The following is a 24,232-nucleotide window of genomic DNA, read 5'->3' as shown; positions in this document are numbered from 1 at the left end:
AAACAATGTGCTTCCATCCAAACCAGTAGCTCTCAAACTTGGCTGCAGGCTGTAGTCACCGGAGGAGTTAAAAAAAAAATACTAGTACCTTAGTCCCAACCCCACATTTTCCGACTTAATTGACCTGGCATGCATTTGTGCAGCTGGGTTTTTAAAAGTTCCCCAGGTAATTCTAATGTGCAGCCAACTTGAAAACCACTGAGCTAGAGGTACTAGGGAAAATGTTAAGAAGGGGAGAGGTTCAGAGTTGATTTTTCCAGAACAAGTTACTATTTCAGAAGTCAGAAATGTCAGGGGGTGAAAATGGAGGTGGATTTGTTGAGACTTGGAATAGATTCTTGCTACTCAAATTGTGGTCCTGGGACCAGCAACACTGGCATCACCACAGAGTTGGTAAGAAATGTGAGATCTCAGGCTCTGTTCCAGATGCCCTGAATAAAAATCTGCATCCTCAAGTGATTTGTGTGTGCATTATGGTTTGAGAAGTACTAGCAGAGAAAAAAATTAAGATAAAATACCACAGAGCACATTTGGTCATTGGCAAATGGTACCCATGGCCAATAGGTGGAGGGTAGAGCATAGCACATGGTTAGGTAGATGCCACAAAGTGGAGCCCAGGTCGGGAGGTGCCTTGATTGCTTCAATAAACCATTAGAATTTTGTTCTGTGGAAGGTTGGAAGTCTAAAAGTTTCCAAGTAAAAGTGATATGTGCAGCGATGGTTTAGCATGATAACCTGGTGACCTTTTACAGAGTAGATTAAGGAAAGGAGAGGCCAGACATGTCGAGGATCTTACAGAGGCCTCCACATAAATTCTCAATTCACAAATATGCAGAGTGAAACTCAGACCTGGGTGTAATTCAGGAGGCAAGTTCTTATCTTCAAAACACATTGTTTTACTTTCAAAAATTTTTATCTCCTCCAGCAGCCTGACTTTGGAGTTATATTATGTACCTGAATAAAGATATAGGCTACATCTTACCCTGAGTAGCAGCCAGTGTACATAGAGCACCTTTGTTATTTCATCCATCATATATGTTCCCCCAACAATATTGGAGGATTACATAGAGCAACAAGAAGAGAATTCTAAAGGTTTAAGAAAGGCATTTATGTTTGTCTAGCAGTAATATGATAACTCTTGTACCATAAACTTTTTATGTGATCATGGACTAGGGTATTGTGTCTGATATAAAATTCCCATTGAGGCTGGATGTGGTGGCTCGTTCCTGTAATCCTAGCACTTTGGGAGGCCGAGGCAGGAGGATCATTTAAGGCCAGGAGTTTGAGGCAGCCTGAGCAACATAGTGAAAACCCATTTCTACAAAAAATACAAAAATCAGCTGGCATGGTGGCACTTGCCTATAGTTCTAGCTGCTCAAGAGGCTGAGGCAAGGGGATCACTTGAGCTCAAGAGTTTGAGGTTGCAGTGAGCTATGATGATGCTACTACACTCTAGCTGGGCAATAGAGTGAGACCCTGTGTCAAAAAACTAACAACCCTAAAAATTCCAGTTGAGAAGAATTACTACTGATTCTTGGGAAATGATATCTTTAAATGCCACACCAACTGAACATTCTTAATCCAGAACCTACACTGAATATAAAATTTTTATTTGATAATCCTTTCAGATCAATAGCAACTACAGTCTAAGGACCATTGTTATAAGGGAAGGCAGCCGTTTTATGCTTGTAAGTGTGCTAATTTATGGAAATTTTTGGTTGGTCAAGTGCTGGGCACGTACATTGACATTATATTCTTTTAACCTAGGAGAAAACTTGCCATGATGCAGTGTCTAAAGCACTGTTTTACATATAATAGGTACATTTGCTAAAGGAACTAATGCAAAGACTCTATATGAAAAGATATTGTATTATAAATAGACTTTTTAAAAGTCAAATTTATAAAATTTATGTAAAATTAACTGCATCCATTTAAAGTATATGAATATGTGGGGAATCACATTTATGGATTTATGTGTGTTGATTTATGTATCCCTGGGATAAAGCCCACTTGGTCGTGGTGGATTATTTTTTTTGATGTGCTGCTAAATTCAGTTTGCTAGATTTTTATTGAGGATTTTTACATCTATATTCATAAGGGATATTGGTTGATAGTTTTCTTTTTTGTTGTATCCTTTTCTGGCTTTGGTATGATGATGATACTGGCTTCGTAGAATGAATCCTTCCTGATGTTATGAAATAACTTCTGCAATATGGATACTAATTCTTCTTTGTAGGGCTGATAAAATTTGGGTGTGAATCCATCTGGTCTGGGACTTTTTTTGTTGGAAGATTTTTTATTGCTGCTTCAATTTTGTTGCTTATAACTGGTCTGTTCAGGAGTTCTGTTTCTTCCTGATTGAGCCTTGGGAGGTAGTGTGTTTCCAGGAATTTGCTCATTTCCTCGACATTTTTGAGTTTATGTGCATAGACATTTTTACAGTATTCACAGATGATATTTTGTATTTCTGTGGTATCAGTTGTAATACCTCCTTTTTCATTTCTGATTGAGTTTATTTGTGTCCTTTCTTTTCTATTTCTGGTTAATCTAGCAAGAGGTCTATCAATTTTGTTTATCTTTTCAAAGAACCAACTTTTTGTTTTATTAATCTTCTGTATTATTTTTTTGTTTTTTATTTCATTTAGTTCTACTCTGACCTTAGTTATTTCTTTTCTTCTGCTGGGTTTGGTTTGTTCTTCCTTTCTAGTTCCTTGAGATGATTCATTAGATTGTTGATTTGTGATCTTTCTGTCTTTTGGGTGTAGGCATTTAAGGCTATGAATTTTCCCCTTAGGACTGCTTTTGCTGAATGCCACAGATATTGATAACTTGTATCCCCTTTGTTATTTAGTTTGAGGAATCTTTTGAGTTCCACCTTTATTCCCTCCTTGACCCAATAATCATTCAGCAATAGATTCTTTAATTCCATGACCTTGCATAGAATTGAGTGTTTTTGTTGGAGTTTATTTCTAATTTTACTCCACTATGGTCTGTGAAGATATATGGTATAATTTCTATTTTTTTAAATTTGTTGAGACATGTTTTGTGGCCTAAGATGTGATCAACCTTAGAGAATGTTCTATGTGCTGATAAGAACAATGTATATTCAGTAGTTTGGGGGTATAATATTCTGTAAATGTCTGTTAGATCCATTTGTTCTAGAGTCCCATTTAAGTCCAGTGTTTCTTTATCTTCTACTTGGAGGATTTGTCCAGTTCTGTCAGTGGGGTGTTGAAGTCCCCGGCAATTACAGTGTTGCTGTTTATCACTTTCTTTAGATCTAGTAGAGTTTCCTTTATGAATCTGGGATCACCTGTATTAGGTGCAAAAATATTTAGGATTATTATGTATTCTTGATGAATTGCTCCCTTTCTCATTATATAATGACCTTCTTTGTCTTTCTTTACTATTGTTGATTTGAAATCTATGTTAGCTGATGTGAGAATTAAAAAGCTTTTGCACAGTCAAGGAAACACTCACAGAGCAAATAGACAACCTACAGAATGGGAGAAAATATTCATATGCTATACATCTGATAAAGGGCTAATAACCACAATCTACAAGGAACTCAAGCAAATCAGCAAGGAAAAATTAAGGCCCATTAAGAAGTGGGCAAAAGACATGAATTAGAAGCTTTTCAAAAGAAGATAGACTAATGGCCAATAAACATATGAAAAAATGCTCAACATCATTAGTCATCAGAGAAATGCAAATCAAAACCACAATGAGATATCACCTAAGCCCAGTGAGAATGGTTTTTGCCAAAAAGTCCCCAAACAGTAGATGCTGGCATGGATGTGGAGAGAAAGGAACACTTATACACTCTTGGTGGGACTGCAAATTAGTGCAACCTCTATGGAAAATAGTGTGGAGATTCCTCAAAGAACTAAAAGTAGACCTACCACTTGATCCAGCAATCCCACTACTGGATATTAACCCAAACGAAAAAAAGTCATTTTATCAAAAAGACCCTTGCACTAGAATGTTTATTGCAGCACAATTCACAATCACAAAGATGTGGAATTAACCTAAGTGCTCATCAATACATGAGTGGACTGATAAAATGTGGTATATGTATACTATGGAGTACCTCTCAGCCATAAAAAAAAATTCGTGAACCAATATCTTTTGTAACAACCTGTACGGAACTAGAGACCATTCTGCTAAGTGAAGTATAGCAAGAATGGAAAAAACAAACACTGCATGTACTCAGTATTAAATTGGAACTAACTGATCAGCACTCATGTGCACAGATGGAAGAAAACTCAACAGAAATCATGCAGGTGGGAGAGGAGAGGAGGAGATAGGTGAAATCATACCTAACAGGTACAGTATACACTCTTTTGGTGATGGGCACACTTATAACTTTAAAACATAAAATCACTCCATGTTACCAAAACATTTGTACCCCCATAATATCCTGAAATAAAAAAATTAAAAATAAATTATATGAATAGACTTTTAAATTGAAAATAACTGGACAAACTGAATAATCAAATACATTACAAGTATCTATGAAATTATCTGCTAATCATCAATTTAAGACTATGTTACAAAAATGACCATAAAGTGGTAGCTACTAGCTTAGTCACTATTTTTAAATTCCAGCTTGTAGGTAGAAACTTTATCCAAAACTTTACCCATTATCTTAAAACTTGATACTACAATTTGTAGGTGTTGCCACTAGATGGTGGTGTGTGCTTTAGTCATGATCACATGATCTCATTGTAATTATTATAAATAAGCAAGGTGAACTGATATTCAAAGTATGAATACGCATGTCCTGTTTACATTTGGGAAAAATAATAATAATGGATTGTTTTCCATAGGCAGGCATTCACCATATAGATAAGAACAAGACACAAACACAAGCTCTCAAATAATTCAGCATTCTAGCAAGATATTAGAAGAAAAAGGTAATTATTAAAATATCAAAAATTATATAGTAAAATAATAGTTAATATAAGGTGAGGTAAAGAGGCACAGAAGTGAGAATTCTAATTTCTTTCTGGAGAAATCTGGCAAGATTTCAGAATAATGTTATTCTATTAAGCAAAGCTATGAAAGAAAAATAGTTTACCAAACATGGAGGCAGAGGGAGAGCATTGAAAGAAAGAAAGAAGACGTGCTATGATACAGGACATAATGTACTTTTAAAAGATGGTGAATCTCTGTGATCAAAATGTAGGGTGCATGGTTGGGATGTGGGGGAAGATAGTACTTGATGGTAGGCTTAACTGGTGGTCAAGGTCAAGGCATGCCCTCTTGTTGGGTTTGAACCTCATTTTAAAGGCAATAGGGAGCCATTGAAGGTATTTAAGAAAGGGATGACATGATAAAATCTATAAGAGAACGAGTTTTTGTTGTAGGAGGAAACATGGCTTATAAGGACATCCTTGGTGAGGGAACATTCTCAGCAAGAATTTTCCAGTAGTTTCTTACTTTCTCACCTTCCCTGCAACCCCCAGGCTTTCAAATCAGTTTGTGCTGCAGTCTCTTCCCATCTGCGTTACCATTCAGGGAATGGCATGACACATGGTTCCTTGCTAGAACCACTGTCTTGCTGCCTCCTGTCTACTGTCTCTCTAGCTGAAATATGAATTGAGATATATTATTAGCCCCAGGCCCCCTCTTCTCTTTTTCTTCCAATAACTATGGCTGGGCCCTGGGCTGTTAGAGCTCTCCATAAAGGTTTGAACCCACTGAGGTGAGGTTAGGGGTAGGAATGGGATAATTACGTCACCTACTCGAAATCCCTTAATGACTATTTTGTTTATTGCTTGCCTGTGCCTTGCATGTTTGGTCTTTATCACTGAATAGAAGTGAGGGCAATGTGCCCTCTGTCTGGTCTGTCCTAAGAATAGGTGGTCTGCTCATCCAGGGTGCTAAACGCTGCCTAAGTCCCTTACCCCGGGATAAGGGCTACTTCTCTGCTTTCCACAGAAACTGCTTTTTGGAGCTGGCTCCGCTTTCCACTTGGCTTGCCAGAAGACCAAAGGCTCACAGTTTGGTCACTGATAATACTAATCCTCTCTGACAATTATTTGGCAACCTTTCCTATTAGAATATCTTTGAAGTGTTCCTGGTTGGGGGTGGGGGGAGGTGGAATCTGGGCTGGCAGGAAAGGACACAGGCCTTTTCATCTCAGAACCAAAAATACTCCCAGTGCTTATTTCTCAAACTTCATTTCCCTATGAAAGGCATTCTGTTCGTCCAAGTCACCGTGACATAATCACAGGGCACTTGCGAGTGCTTCTGGAAGCCCTGCAGTGGAGGTTGTGTCCCTTACCAAAGACAGAAGGTCGGGAAGATGTAGCGGGCACGGCGTTCTTATTATAACTCACCTCCGCACAGGTTGCTGGGCAGAGCACTAACCTGCCTAACCTGTTACTTCTCAGAGGATGCTTGCTGATGGCTGCGCACTGCACATAGTATGAAAGATCTTTCTTGATGCCAGGGGAGAGGGCTGACTCTCCACCACCAGCAGCGTCAGCTGCTGGTAGTCAGGTGCTGTCCTAAGCCCTTTCCGTGGGTTAGCTCATCTCCTGCTCACACCAACTCTGACCAAGTATTAGTAACCATTTCTTGGGTGAGAAAAACCGAGGCGGGAAGAGGTCATATAACCTTCCTGGGATCACCTAGCTTGTGGGTGGAGAGGGTGGGGTGTGCTCTGCTCCATCCCTCCCTCCCTTGGTTGTGTGGCTACAGCATCTTTCTCATGTCCGCAAAGTGCTTTGTTAATTACACCTGCTTTAACAAGAACCCTGCAGCCACAAAGGCCCATAAATCATGCACACCTGTCTTACCTTCGGTCTTCTTCCTTGTACCAGATAGACACCTGTTCTCAGTTTTCTGAGATTCTTACTAGCTCACCCATTTCCGAGATTATACATAGTGTTCATCTCATGGATGTTGTAATGTCTAGGGGGACACAGCTGAACCAAACTGTGGCTTTTGATAGCATTACTTTGCTGGAGTCACCATTTTGGGGACCCTGGAATCCAGTGCTTGGGAATTTGTTGACATGTCCTTTAACAGGCCAGGCCACATGAGCGTGAGACAGAGGAAAAAAGGAGGAAGAGGAGGAAGAGAGAATACTAGAATTCCTATTTTTTTATGGAGCGCCTAGTGTATTCTAGGCATTGCTGGTTGCTTTCCATGTATTTTCACAAGTAATTTTCACAAGAAATCTAGGCGAGAAGCTTTTTGACCCTTATTTTATGCATAGGATGATGGAGGCTCAGACATGTTAGGTAATGAGGACCATGGCCACGCAGCTGGTAAGGGGCTGGATGATAGGAGGCCGTCATCCGAAGCCTTGCTCTTTTCACTCTAGTGTGAAGCTTTTTTTTTTCTTTTCTTTCTTTCTTTTTTTTTTTTTTAATAATATACCAGTTGCTTTTAAACAAAGTGGAATCTGAGGCTCATGACCCAGGGCTTCATTCTCTCCATGGTGCTGTGTCATTTGATGGTAATGAGGGTTTTAGGGGCCTGGGTCTGTGGACAGAAAGTCAGGTGGCGCCAGATTAAATATAGATCTTCACTTTGGAAAGGCAGCTAAATCACCTTTGCCATGTGAATTAGTGTCACCAATAGGACATGCTGGCCTCATTTATTTTCTATTTATTAATCTATTAGCGTGTCACCAGACATCGTAGGGGAAGAGTGTAGTAGAATTTCTAACACTCAGTAACAATGGAGATCTTTGGTTCCTCCCCCATCCTCCCTTCTCCCTTCTCTCTATCCCTCACTCTTACTTCCTTTCTTTTTCCACCTCACTCCTCTTTTCCCACTTTCCCTCCTTCCATCGTGGCCCAGTGCTCGATGTGTCACTCACAAGCCGTACACGGCCTCGGCTGAGTGGCGTAGCCTCTGCAGTCCTCCCTTTCTTTGTCTGTAGAAGGTTCATAATAAAAATATCTCAAACTGTCGTTCTGAGGTGAAAATTCATTAGTATATGCAAAGCACTAGAACAATACCCAGAATATAGTAAGCACTTAGGAAAAGTTAGTCATTATTATTCCTTAAACAAATAGATACTAATCCAAGCATTGGCACTTGGAGTTCTTTGCTAGGGAACAAATGGAACTTCCCTGGTTGAGGACATGACTGGTTTTCAGCACGATTCTCCTCTCCATTTTCTTGTCTGATTATATTTCAAATATAATTTTAAGGTATATTTGCAGAGGTTTTTTTTTTTTTAAATAATTTCCTACTCATTAGCAGCCCATCTCTCCGTCTCTATTCTCCGAGAGTATTCCACACCATGCCTCCATGAGGATACGTGGCTCAGTGAACAACCCCAGAGAGTAACAAACCCAGTAATGTGGAAAACCAAGGTACATAGGAAAAATAACAATTATGTAGCCCTTGCAAAATGTTTTTCATCTTGAAAGTGCTTTGAAAACATTAACTAATTAATTAATCAAAAGGAATTTCTACCAATCAGTAAAAATGCTCTTTACAATGTATTAAGCCTCTTGAAAGGTATTATTTATTCAGGGATGTTTTCTCTTTCGTCTTCAGGGAATCATCAGTTTCTTTTTTTGGAGACATTTCAGGAGATCTTGTGCGATCTCTGTACACCCCTCTCACTCCGCACATTCCTGCAAGCTCGAGCGTGTAAACATGCACACATGTGCACACACGCACACTGACAAAAATGTTATTTTAGGATTGTGCCCCTTGACAGTAAATGCATTAAAATATTATGTAAGATTCTCTAACCTAATGTGTTTATCAGCTTTTTATTGACCTGCCAGCAAATTCAAGACAACAAATGTCTGTTGAATCTCTACTATCAGCGTTACTTATTGTGCATGTCCGTCTACTTCCCTGTCTCTTCTGCCCTGTGAGCTCCTTGGGAGCTGGTACTGTATTGCCATCTCCCCAGAGTCTAGCTACTCAGAAAGCTTCCAAAGCATTAGCCCTATTCTCTAGCCTACAAAACGTAATTTAATCTCTTTGTGACACAGTAGGAGAGTAATAATAATAATCTTATGTTCATTAATTCAACAAATATTGAGCACCCGCCATTCACTTATTTATATATTCCTAAAACATACACTTTATTCAGTGCAAGTCTTTGTGTGAATCACAGTGATGGATTCAAAGATGATCCAGACAGGGTTATTGCATTCAAGGGGTTTGTTGTCCGGCAGGAAAGAGAAGGCAAGAACATAAATAAATTTAACACAAGGGAGACATGATGAACACCTACAAAAAAGCACTTTCAGAAGAGAGGTGGGAGGATTTCTGGCTGGGGCATTCGGATGAGGCTTTTTAAAGTAAATGACACCCAAGTGGGATGTTGAAAGGGGAATTGGCTTAGGGTAATGATGAGGGGGTAATTGTGCTCCAGATGGAGGCAAAAGAAGAGGGTCAAATCATGTACAAAGTATGGTTGTATGAGAATCATTGACGTTGAGTAGGGCCTAGGTTGCAGAAGGAGGATAGAGGATGTAATCTAAAAAGTGTGGCTTGGCCCTCCATTTGGGAAATACATGACATTTGCAGCACAATACTGGGTCCCCATGGGCAGCAGCCATCACTAATTAGTGTCATCACTCAGAACAATGTCAGTCATGTGGTTATGGCCTCCAAATCCCCTCTCCAGGCCATAGCTACTAATCAAATGCGTTGGAACACATTGGTTCATGAGAAGAGAAGCATGTGCCACTCCTGGGTCACAGCATGGAAATCCTCCAGTGACTGGCTGAGGAACTCGGGCCGTATGTTTCTGGCATTACGCAGCAATCGAAGCATGGATTCAGAGTCAACATCATTCATGTTTATTTGCTGTTCTACAATATTGTAATCCAAAGATATCCAGAAGTTCTACTGAAATGCAGTATTGAGAGGCTTACCCACACATTAAATTAAGCCTTTCAAATATTTTATGGAAAATTTAAATTGTATCTTCTTCTTTATTCTCTGGTTATCAGTTTCTGCTTCTTGCTATTATTAATTTTCTAATAATAGCTGTTTACCTCCTGTTTTCTAATTCCCCATGGGCTGTAAATCCAGACCTATTCAAATAGAGGATAAAATTAAAGTATGTAGGCGCTAAGAAACTGTATGAGGGGTTTTCAGAATTTAAATTCAGATACAGATTGAGTATCCTTTATCCAAAATGCTTGGGACCAGAAGTGTTTCAGATTTTTTTTCAGATTTTGGAATATTTGCATATACATAATGAGGTATTTTAAGGATGGGACATACACGTCTAAACACAAAATTCATTTGTGTTTCATATATTCTTTATGCACTACATGCATGCAGCCTAAAGGTAATTTTATAAAATATTTTTAATAATTTCATGCATGAAACAAATTTTGTGAACATTGAACCATCAGAAAGCAAAAGTGTCAAGAATGGAATTTTCCACTTGTCTTGTCAGCACTGAACAAGTCTCAGATTTTGGAGCATTTTGGACTTCAAATTTTTGGATTACTGATGCTCAACCTGTACTATTACATCTGTGTGAGCTTCTCAGACATCATTCTTTTTATCTGACTGAGTTCTGGAAAGAAGAATAATTATTGTACAAGATGCCATATGAAATTTCTACCCTTCAGTGACAGAACCAAGATCTCGCTGCTTATCCTTTTCTATACAAGGTACCTAGGTTGTAGATATGCAGAAATGCAAATGCTGGCACTTGGGTGAATTACGTGGCACCAGATTTATCTGGCTGATTGGAATCACATTTGGAGGGAAGGATTTTCCCTGACCTCTTTTAAAAGCAGAAAATCATAACATCTACTAAATCTTCTGAAGGATGTTTAGGACATTGGAAACAAACATGGAGAACTGTAGTGATTTAAAAAGAAAGACTCAGCTTGTTTCTACTTCCAAATTTCCCATCTTAATGAAAGTGAAAATCTTCCAGTATATACATCCTGTAAAAGATTCTAGGAAATTGATGAGAGTGTCTATTGAGAGTGAATGACCTGGGAAATAGCTGGCAATTACACTGCAATGCTATTTAAAAGCAAAAGGGGATAAATACTTATCAATGGTGGCTCAGAAGACTTTGCTCCAGTGACATTTGTTTTGTTTGGGTTTTGCCCTCCAAGCTCCATGCACATCAGTTTTCTAATTTGCCAAATAAGCCAAATAATGCTCCTTTAACAGGCCATCCAAACTGAGTTTAAGTGTTCTTCGACCATAGTGGTATCACTATACATGAAGTATTATGCACACCAGGTACAAATGAGCCATCACCGTCACCTTTCCCCACATCTGCCTCTATGTGCAAAGAGATGTCAGAAATTAGAGGCAGCAGAATGCAGAATCTACCATACAGGTTTTGGCAACAGACAGACCTGGACTTGCTTGGATACTTACTAGTTGTACAACTTGACTATAAATGGTTTACTCTTTCGAAGCCTCTGCTTCTTCATCTATAAAATGGGGATTGTGACTGCACCTACCTCAGAGAGTTGCCACAAAGAATAACTGTGATGATCCCTATGAAAGTGCTCAGCATCAGAAAATGTTACGTGACTTCTCAAAAACCTTAAAAGTTCATGTCCCGGGTGTCCCAGTAGAATATCAACTAACACTTCAAGTTTTCTCCAAAGTTTTCCTTGAAGGTTGCCCTTCATGGCTTTCTTAATGGGTTATTTTCATCATGAGTTAAAGATTCTGCTGCCCTTGTGAAAAAAATCAGCCTAATGTATACACAGGAAGGGGTTATCCAGAGAACTTTCTGCTGCCTGAAGCATTCTCTGGGAAATAAATTTATTCCGAGGGGGATGGAAAGAGGGGCTAATATTTAACCTTTTCTTAGCAACCCCACTTTATTCATATCATTTCAGTGTAGAGCAAGTTAATAGCCAAACAATAGCAAGAGACAAATCCACAGTCAAGGGCTGCTATGTATTTATAGCTGGTTGCATATGTCTATAGCTGTGAGGTATGTAAATGGAATGGATACAATTTGTGGATGCTCTTTGTGTGCACCTACAGAGGGGACAGAACAGGGAGATGAATGTTGGAGATAGGGTAGAGAATGCAAAGGATTGAGACGTATTTTCCATATCTGAGCATCTCATTCTTAAAGACCTGATTGGTCTAGGCTAGGAATCTCTGCAGAGGGCTCCACACTGATCCCGTTACGAAGTAATACACCAAAATGGAAAGGTGTTTAACAAAAGCTTCCTATTTATAATCAAAGCTTTCCCTTGTCACTGAGCATGCCCAGCAGTCTGCTAGAAGCAGAGCTGTACAAAACGCAGTTTTTACTTTCCCGTGGTTTGTAGCCACTGCTGCTGCTGACAGTGAGCAGGGAGGCATTGGGTTGAAGGTAAGGTCTGAAAAGGAAAAGGAAACAGGGATATGAACAGAGGTGGAACCTCTAGGAGTGGGAACAGGTGGAAAGGGGGGGTACAGAAGATGTGCTTGGTTCCTGGCAGCATTTCCTCTCTGAGTGAGGACTCCCCTGGTCTTTCCTGCCAGGAACCTCTGAATATCTGGGATAGTCTCTCTGCCACTCATGACATCCTGTACACACATCTGTGGTAAGACAAGTCTGGGTTTAAAATGTAACTCTGCAGTATGACACTGGCCGTGACCTTGGTAAAATAACTTTAAGTCTCTGAATCTTGAATTCCTTATGAGATTTAATGAAAGAGAGAATGCACTAGCAGTGCACAGATATAGGTAGGCACAGATATACCCTCAGGCGCTGTCAAGCACTATAGCATGGTTAAGCTGTAAACACCACACTGACCTCCACCTCCCCCATCTGAAACTCTCAAGTCAGGCAGACCTAGGTTCAAATCCTTGCTCTACTACTTACTAGCTGTAAGACCTTGGGCAAGTAGCTTGTGTGTGTGCATGTGTGCATGAGAGAGAGAGAAAGAGAGGGATAGAAAGAAGGAGAGAAAGTTTAGCTGTCAGGAACCACCAGATAAAATGGAAAATAAAAGTAGATGTATCACTGCCCCCCTGGAGTGTATAGTCTAGTGGATTTGGGTTTGTTGGGGAACCTCAGTTTCATCATCTGTAAAATGGAAATAATAGCACTTAGCCAGAAGAATTACTGTTAAGGTTAAAATGAGAAAAGATCTGAGCAAGGTGCCTGACATATGGTGAGTACTCAAAAGTAGATTACTAATATCCTACTGCATACCTTTTTAATTCCTACTATACTGAATTATTGAACTCTGTATTCCCCATGTAGTGCCATCCCCAGCACCTGTTTACCTTATTTCCCATGATCTCCTTTCATGAAGTCTGATTAGCTACTGGGTAACATGAGAGAGGTTAGTCATATGGACTTGAGCACCAGACAGACCTGAGTTGAAGTCCTTCTCTGCCACTTATCCAGATATGTGATACTGAGCAAGCTATTAAACCTCTTTAAGTCTCATCTTACTCATCTGTTAAATGGGAGTAAAGGCTGTTCTTCCCCTAAGAATTGCTATTCCTATTCTAAGAGTGATGTATGTGTGTGTGTGTGTGTGTGTAAAAGAGAGAGCGAGACAGAGAGAGTTTAACATTTGCCATGTACTAGAGGATAAATGGAAAATAAAAATGGACACATTCCTGCCCCATGGAGGTTACAGTGTAGAGGGTTTATGTATATCTGGGAGACATACACTAGCTAAATCACAGCACAAATGGAAAATTGCAGCTACAACAAATTTTAAAAAGAAAAGTTGCATGATTCCTTGAAAGCCTATAACATGGGATACTTGACCCAGCCAGAGAGATCATGGGTGGTTCCCCTGGAGAAGCTGATGCCGAAACAGAGAGTTGAAGGATAAATAGGAATTTGCTAGATGATGAACAGGGGAGGGAAATGAATTCCTAGCAAGTGCTCAGTAAATGTTCCTCATTAGCATCATAAGCGTATGATCACTCTTTTCTTGCTAGAATAGCCAAAGAAAAAAGAATAGGGATGGTATCTTTGTCATTTTCTGTCACCTCTAAGACAGTGCCTTGTAGGAAGTAAATGCTCAGTAAATATTGTTGAATGAGTGAATGTCAGAAAAATCAATGTGTTTATTGAATAAAATCAAAAGTAACTGCCATGCCCTTATTTCCTGGCTTTACTCAGGATGCAATTAAAGAAGATACACATTTTAGTAGAAAGAGCATGGACCTTGGAGTGTGACAAAACCATGCCTTCATTCAGGCCCTGTCCCCTGGGGAAAGCAACACCACGTCTCAGTGTCAGCCTCCTCATATGTAGAATGGAAGTGAGGATAGCTTCTCCACAGGGTGCTTTAAAGATTAAGATCGCAAATACGCAGCGCCTAATAAAAGGCTGACACAGAATATGTAGTCAAGAGATGAATATTATTAATAGTACTATTATGACACTGGCAAATTTCAGGCATGCAGGTTTTCAATGTTTGCAGGTTGTTGAAGACAAGCTAGGTACAGTCTGAAGATGTTATCACCCAAACATCCACCAGACCTTCCCCTTGCTTTATATGCTGAGGGTTCATCAATTCGCTGCATTCTATCTGCAGTGGCTAAGAGTCAGACTGCCAGCTTTAGATTCCCAGATGCATAGTTATAACCAACTGGCAGTTGGTAACATATTCTGGGGCCTCAGTTTCCTTCCAGGGCTGATCCTATAGTGTTTGGACAGGATAAAATCAGATAATTCATGGGCATCACATACCACAGAGCCTACATATGGTAAGCAAGTGATGCGTGTTTAGCTGTTACTATTACAAACTGCCAGGGCCTGCCGGATTTTCTGTTAATTGCCCTGTAATGAATCAGCCTTTCCTGGGCCGAGAATTGCTTCCTTTTGGAATTCCCTTTATGTAAAAAAGAGAAGCAACTTCTCCCCGAGGTCTAGAAGCCTAGCTTCCCCATCACCACGCCCTCGGGTGCAGGTTCAGGGCTGTCTAGGTTGGGCAGCCGGAGGAAGGCTCTGGAACCTCTCGCCTTCTCTGTTGATGCCACAGAGCTCGACTCTGCCCCTTGCTGCGTTCCTAACCCTGGAAGGAGCGATCTGGGTTGAGTTGAGCACTGGGCATGCTCGCGAGAGCCAGGGCAGGCTCGGGTCGTCTGCAGGACGCGTCGGCTTGCTGAGCTCCTCTGTTCGAAGAGACCCGGGTGCAGCTGCGGCGCATCGGGTTTCGCAGAGCTGAACCCTCGGTGCGTGCAGCCAGGGAACCAAGCCTCCCCGGGCCAACCCCAGAGCCGAACTCAACTCTGCGCCGCCCGGGGTTTGCGCGCTCGGTGTCTGGTCTTGGAAACGCCTGGCTGGGGTTCTCTCTGCAGACAAAGGGGTGCACGTGTCCCCAGCGCCCCTCTTTCGCAGCCGTGAGCCCCTCCCTGGCTCTGTACCCCGCAGCGACAGCAGCTGCAGCCCCAGCGCCACCACCCAGCCCCGGCGGCCGGGGCCGGTGCGCGTGCTCGGGCCCGGGGATTGGCTCGCACTCCCCATTCAGGGACCGCGCGGGCGGGCGGGGGGCGCTGTGTGTGTGTGTGTGTGTGTGTGTTTATATGTGTGTGCGCGCGCGCGCGTGTGTGCATGTGTGTGCGCGTGTGGGGGTCTGTGCGGCGCGCGGGCGGGCGCGTGTGTGCGCGCGAGGGCTCGCGTGCAGGAGCCACTGGGTGTGCGTGCGTGTGTTATGGGTTTGATTCCAGAGCAGGTTGCACATTGGTCCTGGGTGGCTCGCAGGCTCAGGTCGTGCTTGGGCGTCCTCCTCCTAATCGTTTCCGAAGTAGCAGCAGCAGCAGCAGCAGCAGCAGCCGCCGCGGCAGCATCGGCAGCAGCGGCAGCAGCTCCGCGGCACAGCCGGCAGAACTGTGCAGAAGCGAGCACCGTTTGGGGAGTCCGGGGGGCGGGTAAGAGGGAGGAGGGGGAAAGCCTGTCTTGGTCTTTGGGATTATTTTTTCCCCTTCTTTCCCTCTCTCTTTCTTTCTTGAGGGTGTGTGTTGCCCCCTCGAAGTGAAGGAATTTTGCTCCAAAGCGAGCTGGGACCGAAGACTCTAGGCTAAGTTATCTCTCTATGTAGATGGTGTCAGGGAGCGAAGCTACTGACCGAGCTGCTGGTAAATGTTTTTCACTTCTTACTCTTTAATGCTTAAGGCTTTTTCCCCCTTTTCTTTCTTCCCTGTTTCCTTTCTGTTGCTCCTCATTCTGCAATCGCTCCTGAATCAGCTGCAGTTCTCTTTCTCTCCTTGCGTTTGTGCAGTTTACAACTTGTTTCATGGTTTTCTGTGTATTTTTTTTTTTCATCCTCAGATGAATGCTGGAACATTTAAATTCGGCACTTCGGGAGGTCATCATTAGTTGCATGAGTTTCAGGGGGGAGGTGAAAGATTGGTAGAGCAGACTGTTATTTCCCTGCAGAAGGACTGCCGGTTTCTCTCTAATGTTCATCGCAATTATAGAGATTTTTTTTTTAGGATGCATTTTAACGTTGCATTGCTGTTTAAGGTTATCGTTCTCCAGGATTACAATGCATTTAACTCAGTTTTGACAGCATGACAGATGCCAGTGATTCCAGAACTACTGTATGGTACATGCTGGCTAAAATATTCAAAATTTCAGGAAGGATCATTTGCATTCCAAAAGAGAATTTCTTAAAAATGCTGTTTTGCATCACATTGCTGCAGATTTGCAGGAGGCAATAATAGACACTACTACTCATGTTGCTTGCAAAGATAATAAACATATAAGTGGTTTAGTGCATCACATACTGTCCTGTTCTCCAGTGATTGAGCTATTGCTAAATTTACTTAATAATAAATTTAGGGCTATAGAGAAAGAGGAAGATTGCTGGTATTGTTTTATTCGAAATTGTGAGACATGTACAGTGATTTCTAACCCCAAACCAGCCCTCTCTTAGATGTTACTTGAAGTGGCATCTTGTCAATTGGGGGATGGGGTTGGGGGTTCTGCCATACACATGGAATAAAATTATTCAAAATAGCCAGCATAATGCATGTAAAGTGAACTCTAACTCTTTTCTTAAAAATAGAACTCACTTTGTAACTCATGCTGCAAGGATCTGCTTTATATATTATTTAAAAATTAATACACAATAGTTCTTTAATGCATTGGTATCATTTAAGTTCTTTGGAGGGTTCTTAGCAGTTACCAGATTTCATTTGTTTTGCTTTTTTCCTCCTAAGTTTTCAGTCCCAGTTCAGTAGAAAAACTGAAGGGCCAGCAAGTAAAGGCAAATCAGCAATTTAGAAAGGAATCAGTTTATGGTTGTAAAATTTCTGCTAAGCCATGGAAAAGTGAACTAATATAATGGCAGCTTAATGTAGGGAGGGGGATCCTGTGGTACAGCAGGTTGCAGTTTCAGTACCTGAATTAGCATCTTGAGGAGCTCTGAACTCTAGATTCAGGTGAGGCTATCCAGTTCAGGAGTACTCTGAGGCACATGCATTTTAAAGAGGGAAATTTTTGTTTTTTAAGGAAGCCTCCCTCTGCTGTGTGGTTGCCACATCAAAGCGGCATATTACCTATGTGCAAAGAGTACATTTGTATAATACTGTTAAACTTTGTTTTAATGTAAACTTAGCTGATGTTGGAAAAACTGCATAAAACAGTGCAGTTCAGGACTAAAGAACAAAAACTGTAAATTAACTGGTTAGATCTTATACATAGAAGAAAACCTACTCGAAGGTACCAAGCAAATTCACCTGTTCTGGGTCCCCTGTGTTGACAAAAGCCTTTCTTAAAATTGTGAACAAAATTTCTGAGATTGAAAGCTTACTTATTCTTTTGTAGTCTGCTGATAGTAATAAGGCATTCTATTTAGAATGAAAGCTCAGCTTATTCATGGATTCCTTGAGATGGCAATATTGCTATTTTAAAATATTTTCATGGGCCCTCAAATTTACCATTTTGATCAAGGTGAGGAGGGAGAGACAACTTCCATTCATTAAGATCACAGTTGTCTATGAGTGAAGCGTTTGTTTGGGTATTAAAGAAAAATGAATTCATATAGTAAACAGCAATCCTAAGAACCCAAGGCATCTAAAGCATCATAGTTCTCTCATTCTAGGACCAAAACCAAAAAGCAATATACCCCATGCTGAGCAGCTGTGTTATTTCTCTGGCATATTCCACGCACATGGGCGCAAAGAGATAACTGACCAGACTAAAGACTTATTTGCTGGGCCCATGGGGCAAGATTTCTGATTGTTACATAATATATTCAGGGCATGAATTTATTTATGAAACATCAAAATTAGCTTCAGTATCAGTATCTTCACTAGATGTGAAGACCAAGAGTACATTGATTTAAATTCTTTCCTACTCAGATTGTTTTTTTTACTCACTCACCCTTTCTACTTCTAGTTTCCTGGTAACTTCTGAAAAGCTCTGAGAATTTGTATTAAATTATTAAACATGTCTACGTTTCGGGTGTGATGCCAGGTTAGATTACTATTCAATCAACTGGATTCGTATTACTTGTACGTGGTTCTGTGTGGTGTCATGTTTGTGGGTTGTCGGTGGGTTTATTACTGTTACAGTTATTAAGTTTTTCGTTAAATCTTTACTAAGCTCATTTTAACTTTTTGTGCCTGGTGTTGATTTCAAGTTAATGTAGCAAATAATACCATCCTCTTGATAGGCTTGTTGGTAAATTAGGTAGTTTACTTCCAACTGGTCTTCATGTTGAATTTCAGCATTTGCTAAAGCGTGGTATTGGACATCGTGGGACAGGGTAACTTCTTTTGGGAAGAAGGCTATGTAGAAAGAGAAAGACAGGTATCTGTGACTGTTGATTCGTGGAACTTGACAATCACATTTGCCTGTATTGTGAGAGTTCCCATTTTCATTTTGATAAGAATGGAGGTTTTTTTCTGCATGTGTGAAGTGTTTATTATGCTAGAGCTACTGAATGTTTCTTAAAATTAATTGCTTTTTTTTTTTTTTTTTTGCATTGTGTAATTGAAGGGAACTTTGAACTACTTGTGTGTTTTCAAGGAAAACCTGTTTGGCTAGCTTTTTCATTGTTTTCTATTCTGTGCAGGCTAATTTTGAGAAGTGATTTCTGGTGAATTTCTGGTCAAGGTCATTTCCAAGGGCCTTTTTTATCCCTCCTCACTTGACAGCTGAAACTTAAAGTCAGATTTAAAGAGGCACAACTTAGTGTCAAGCTACTTACCTCAAAGGAGGCAGTGTGAAAAGCAGTGTGTTATTGTCTCACGTTACTTTGTGTAAAGCAACAGTTTTATTCTTTGAACTGCTGGCTCCTAGTAGCCTTGATGTACTCATGAGGAGAAACCCTCCATTCTGCACTCAGTACATACCACAGATTACCAACCTTCAGGGAATGTTGCAAGACCTCTGTTTTGCAGGGAGGGGACGTGTCTTTTGGTATGTTCTCAGTGGTAATAGACATAGCAATATTTGATTAAATGTGATCTATTTTCTAACTAGATAATACCCCACTCAAAATTTTGAGAAACCAACGGTATTTTTATAAGATTCTTATGTGGTGAGAGCAAATAGTAGCTTTGTCAAAGTATTCTTTGTACTTCTGGTTTCTATTTTGCTTTAAAAAAGGCATGCTCACGTTGTTCAGTACTATCAGTAAAATACTGTTATGCACTATCAGTAAAATACTTTTTTGTTATTTTAGGCTGTTTTCTCTACCTAAGAGAGACAAACCACTACTTAACATAATTATTTTAGCTGTGCTATGAGTGTGTAACAGGAGAACCTTATATTGGGCCCTGCTCATTTTTCCAAAAGATTTCATAAAGTTACAAAATGTTTTCCCTAAAATTCATGTTACACCCCTAATCTATTTAATATATTGCATACTACAATGTGATACTGAAACTGAGATATTGCATCCTTTTTATGAATTCTTAATGGCAAAAACTGAAGCACCTTGAGAAATAGTGTGCAAATAAAGTTCCTTCATTTTTACTGACAGACTTTCATTGGTCCACCTCTTCTAAGTGTAGAATTACAAGACGTTTAGGCAAAAAGAATTATCAGGAAAAAAGTAGAGTAATGTGCTTTGCTGCTGTACTACGAGTGAAAAGAGAGCAGGTGTTTTTAACTTTTTTCATTGTGAGCTTAGTAAAGAGAAATTGAAACCAAATAATGCAGCTAATATGTTAAAGTAGAATCTCTTCCCCAGTAAAGATTTTCTTTTTCTCCTGAACAATATGAATTGATCCTTGATGAACAGTTAACAGCATCTCTTATCTTATCAACACTGTGTGGCTCCTGCCAGAATGTTCGTGGTAGTTGCTAAAGAACCACTTCTGTCTTGGCAAAACATAGCAGTTCGTTGTTTGGGAGGACAGAGTTGGTTTCTTTGGAAGTTGAGACTTCTCAGGACTCGACTGTGATTGTTTGGAAGGAGGCTTGGCTGTCCTGGATATTTGTTTAAGTGACCTATGGACACTGCCTAGTGCTACTCTCCCGTCTCTAATTTAGTTCTCCTACAGGTTTGGGGGACATAATATGAAGTTTTCAGCTCACTTGTTCTTATCATTGCATGTGCTTATTATTTCTGGAATGTGAGGCAGATCTATAAAAGTTTAGAACTCAGTTTTCCAAAAGCCAGTCTGTTTTACTGCTCTGATGAATAAATTATTTAGCTATATGTAAACTTATGCTTATTTTAAAAAATTAGAAATTTTGTATATTTCATTTCTGTTAATATGACCTTTGTAAAGCACTCATTTTTAAGTTATATAAAAGGGAGTTGTGTACCCTGTAAAATAAAGAGCTTGTTTATGAATTTGGTTCAAAAGAATAAGTCATTTCTTTTTTTATTATTTAGGGTTTTCAATCTTTAATTTACCTATTAGTAGGCAAGGACTGAAGTTGGAGAATATCATTCATATGATGAAGATGAAATCAATACTAACGATAGTATCCTGATTCTAAATCTTTAGATAGGACAATTCTATACAGGATTCTTTTGGAAAAGGCTTATTGCTTAGGACTTCATGATACTCAATGTTTTGACATCTCTCCTACTTCAATTAGAGGAATAAGAATATATGTAGAGAAAAGAAGTATACCATTAAATAGAAATGATTTTGGCAGAGGTTAAAAAAAATCCCATAATCATTTCAGAAAATTGTATAAACTGCTTCCTATATTTGTAACATTTTTTTAAAAGCCATTTTAAAATTACAGTGTAACTGTTGGAAATAGTCAAGTTAGGTTCCTAGGTTATTTCTAAGAATGAAACTGAACCATTAGAGAAGATAGCTATATCCGTGCATGTGGCTAATCCAAACAGTAAATATCTACATAGCTAAAATCATAATTATTGCTAGAGAACTCATTGCAACAGACTTCCCGATCTTAATTATGATAATTTTTCTAAGCCATTTCAAATGTAAAAGTATATAGTTATACACTACACATTGCAGTAGAAATTACTTAGAAGAAACATGGGCAAATTAAAGGTACAGGAAAATATATTTCAGTCTTTATTTTTTTTTGTTCCTTCAATAAGCAGTTTTTGGATTCCCAAGACAGATGAAGTACAGTGCACTGCTAAGAGCTAAATCTGCTAGTAAGAGAATTTCTTAGACATCCCAGAGGGTGCCTAAGAAAGCAAATGGAAGTGGGGGTCAGTGCTTTTAAAAAACAAAACAAAACAAAACAAAACAGATAAAGCTTTACTATTTTTGTCTAGAATGTATTAGGTGATTTAATTTTGTTTCATTTTTAGGAATTGCTCAGGCAGTAGCTGTATACAAATATTCACTCATTCTCTGCCTTCTAGTATGTCCAATTCATTTCTATTCATAGACACTGTTGTGATACGACACACGGAATTGGAGACCTCAGTCAAGAGTTGGTACTCCCGGCATGGATTTGATGGAGGTGCGAGGAAAGGGCGGGATGAGTTAGTGGGAAGAAGATATATATGAGAGGAAAATTTACTCTGTAGTTGGCTACCATTTCCTTACATGAATGATCATGCCACCAGTTTTATTTTTAACCTCACTGAAACTTCTTGAGAAGGCTGCTTTTCTATATTTTAACCCTAAGAGTTATAACAACATAATTATTAGACAAACATTTCACAGTGGTTAGGATCTACCATTTGTGTGACCCAGCATCTAATTTTTCTCCTTTCTAATCCTATTTATATATCCCCACACATAATCAGACTCAGTCAGATGAAACCAATTACTAAGGGGAAAAAAATCAAATTTATTTATTATATTTATTGGATATGTCTGTTGCTTAATTATCCATTGGTGAATTTACATGTGGCCACGGAGAGGCCCGTGGATGAGTGTGGAAAAATAATCCATCATCACTTCTCACAGTCCAGAGGAGGCTGCTAAGAAAACAAGGGAAAAATAAAAGTATCCTTTCTTATTGCTATGAAGGTGAGAATCCAAAATATGAAAGGCATCATCCTAAAAAGTGAGGTGTTTTTGGCTTGACATAGGAAAATCTGGAAAAGGTTGGAAGTTATCAGACTTTTTCCTGACCACTTGACATAATGCTAGGAAGAAATATAAGATGCTGTACTCTTGGGAACAAATAATGATTTAGATATTCAAAAGCATGTGTTGGAAAACTAACTCAAATTATTCAAGAAAGCAGATGACCAAGCCCACCCCTTGGCTGTACACTGGGGAACAAAGGTGGAAGTGTTGGTGGGGTGGGATGGGGTAGGGTGAGCATGAAGGGTAAGGTGATGTGCAAAGTAGTATTTGCAAAGTTTTATTGATCTTTATGAGTAACTCAAATGAGAGAATCCTAAGACAGCACCGCTAATGCAGTGAATTAAAATATATTTTATGTTTGGCCTTTGATGATAAAGACATATACAGACTGATTTTGAGTCTTGTGTATTTTTGTTAAAAAAAAATTCCTCATCACAAACAAAATAGTTTTCTTTCTTTCTTTTTTTTTTTAAATCCCACCTCTCAATTTAATGTGATCAATCTTGAGCAGGGCTTATTTTGTACTTTTGTTTCCCACTTGCTCTTACCTTACACTTTTGGAAATTTGTCAGCGTGGGAATTGTTCTTCAAAATAGATAATACCTGAAATAACTGCCTTTTCTAGGAGATGTGGCCAAGCTAAATTGTTAACAGACATGTCATCTTATTTATGTAATTCTTCAGTTCCAGTGACCACCAAATTTTTCTACATCTTTCCCATTCACATCCCCAAAGTGGAAGGCCTGTATGAACTTTAGGGAAGAAAATAAACCACTTTTGAACTTGAGGACTTTGAAAGCTATCTTCTAGGAAACACTGAGTGAAATGTGTTTTAAGAATTGTGGCATACCTTTAATGCATCATTTAGAGAAGTCACTGGGAAACTTACGATTTGTTGCAAATTACTATTTATTTGGGGAAACTACTGTTGAAAAAACGATTTAAGCATTGTACGTTATGCTTTTGTTTTCTTTGGCTTCAGGGAAATTAAAATGGTAACATGAATCTTGGGGATTGAAACAGGGAAGGGCTTTGATACTTGGAGACTTAGCAAGAAGTATTAGAGATGAACAAATTTTTGCATTTGTTCTAATCTATATTTTAAAACTTATTCTATAAGTTATCATATTATATTATATTATATTATATTATATTATATTATATTATATTATAATAAAGGTTATTACAGAATAAAAGTTGCTCACAGCTGGATTCACTGCAGAAGCCAAACAGTAAATAGATAGCCTGAACTCTTCTTCCTACAACAGTGATTTTTCACTAAGCTATTCCCTAAGGCCACTCTAGGTATATGAGGGGCACCAGTTCTTTTTATATGATTTGTGTATGTTCCCATAGATTGTGAAGTCTATTCCTGGGCAATTTTCAAGTTAAAATTGTGTTACGGCTACCCTGAAGGTTGTCATTTCTTGGGTTTTCTCTTGTCTGTCAATTCATAAGTGTTTATTAAGCCCCCATGGGGTGTACACAGAATCTTACACAGTTTGGGGTGTGTGTGTGTGTGTGTATGTGTGTCTGATTGGTCTCTGCTCTAGAAGCTTATAGGCTGTAGGCAAATGTACTATCATGTATGTGCATATGTATAAAATAATGCTTTAATTACAGAAGTTTGGTAGTTGTTTTGTTGTTGTTATTGTGTGTGTGTGTTAATAGCATAGCCCTGGAACTCCAAATATATTTACTCTGAGAAAAGCATAGCTTCAGGCAAGGTCAAGGATATACCTTCTCAGCTTTATTTCCTTTTTCAAAAAACATTCAGATACCTAATAACAGATATGATTAAGTAAAGGGTAAAGCCAGAGGGCCAGTATTAAACTGTGTATCCTTG

The 24,232-nt window shown here is 39.4% G+C and overlaps 1 protein-coding gene across 1 annotated transcript in view; it reads left to right on the top strand.

The window, feature by feature from the left end:
* The first annotated feature begins 15,554 nt into the window (after positions 1-15,554).
* TENM2 (teneurin transmembrane protein 2) overlaps positions 15,555-24,232 on the top strand; it is a 1,161,672-nt gene continuing 1,152,994 nt past the window's right edge. The window contains exon 1 of the mRNA XM_045551217.1: positions 15,555-16,029. The gene's annotated coding sequence lies outside the window, so the exon portion shown is untranslated. The remainder of the gene's footprint in view (positions 16,030-24,232) is intronic.

Source organism: Lemur catta, chromosome 5 (genome assembly GCF_020740605.2).
Source record: "Lemur catta isolate mLemCat1 chromosome 5, mLemCat1.pri, whole genome shotgun sequence".
In the NCBI taxonomy this organism is placed as follows: Eukaryota; Metazoa; Chordata; class Mammalia; order Primates; family Lemuridae; genus Lemur; species Lemur catta.
This window is presented reverse-complemented; position numbering and strand designations above follow the sequence as displayed.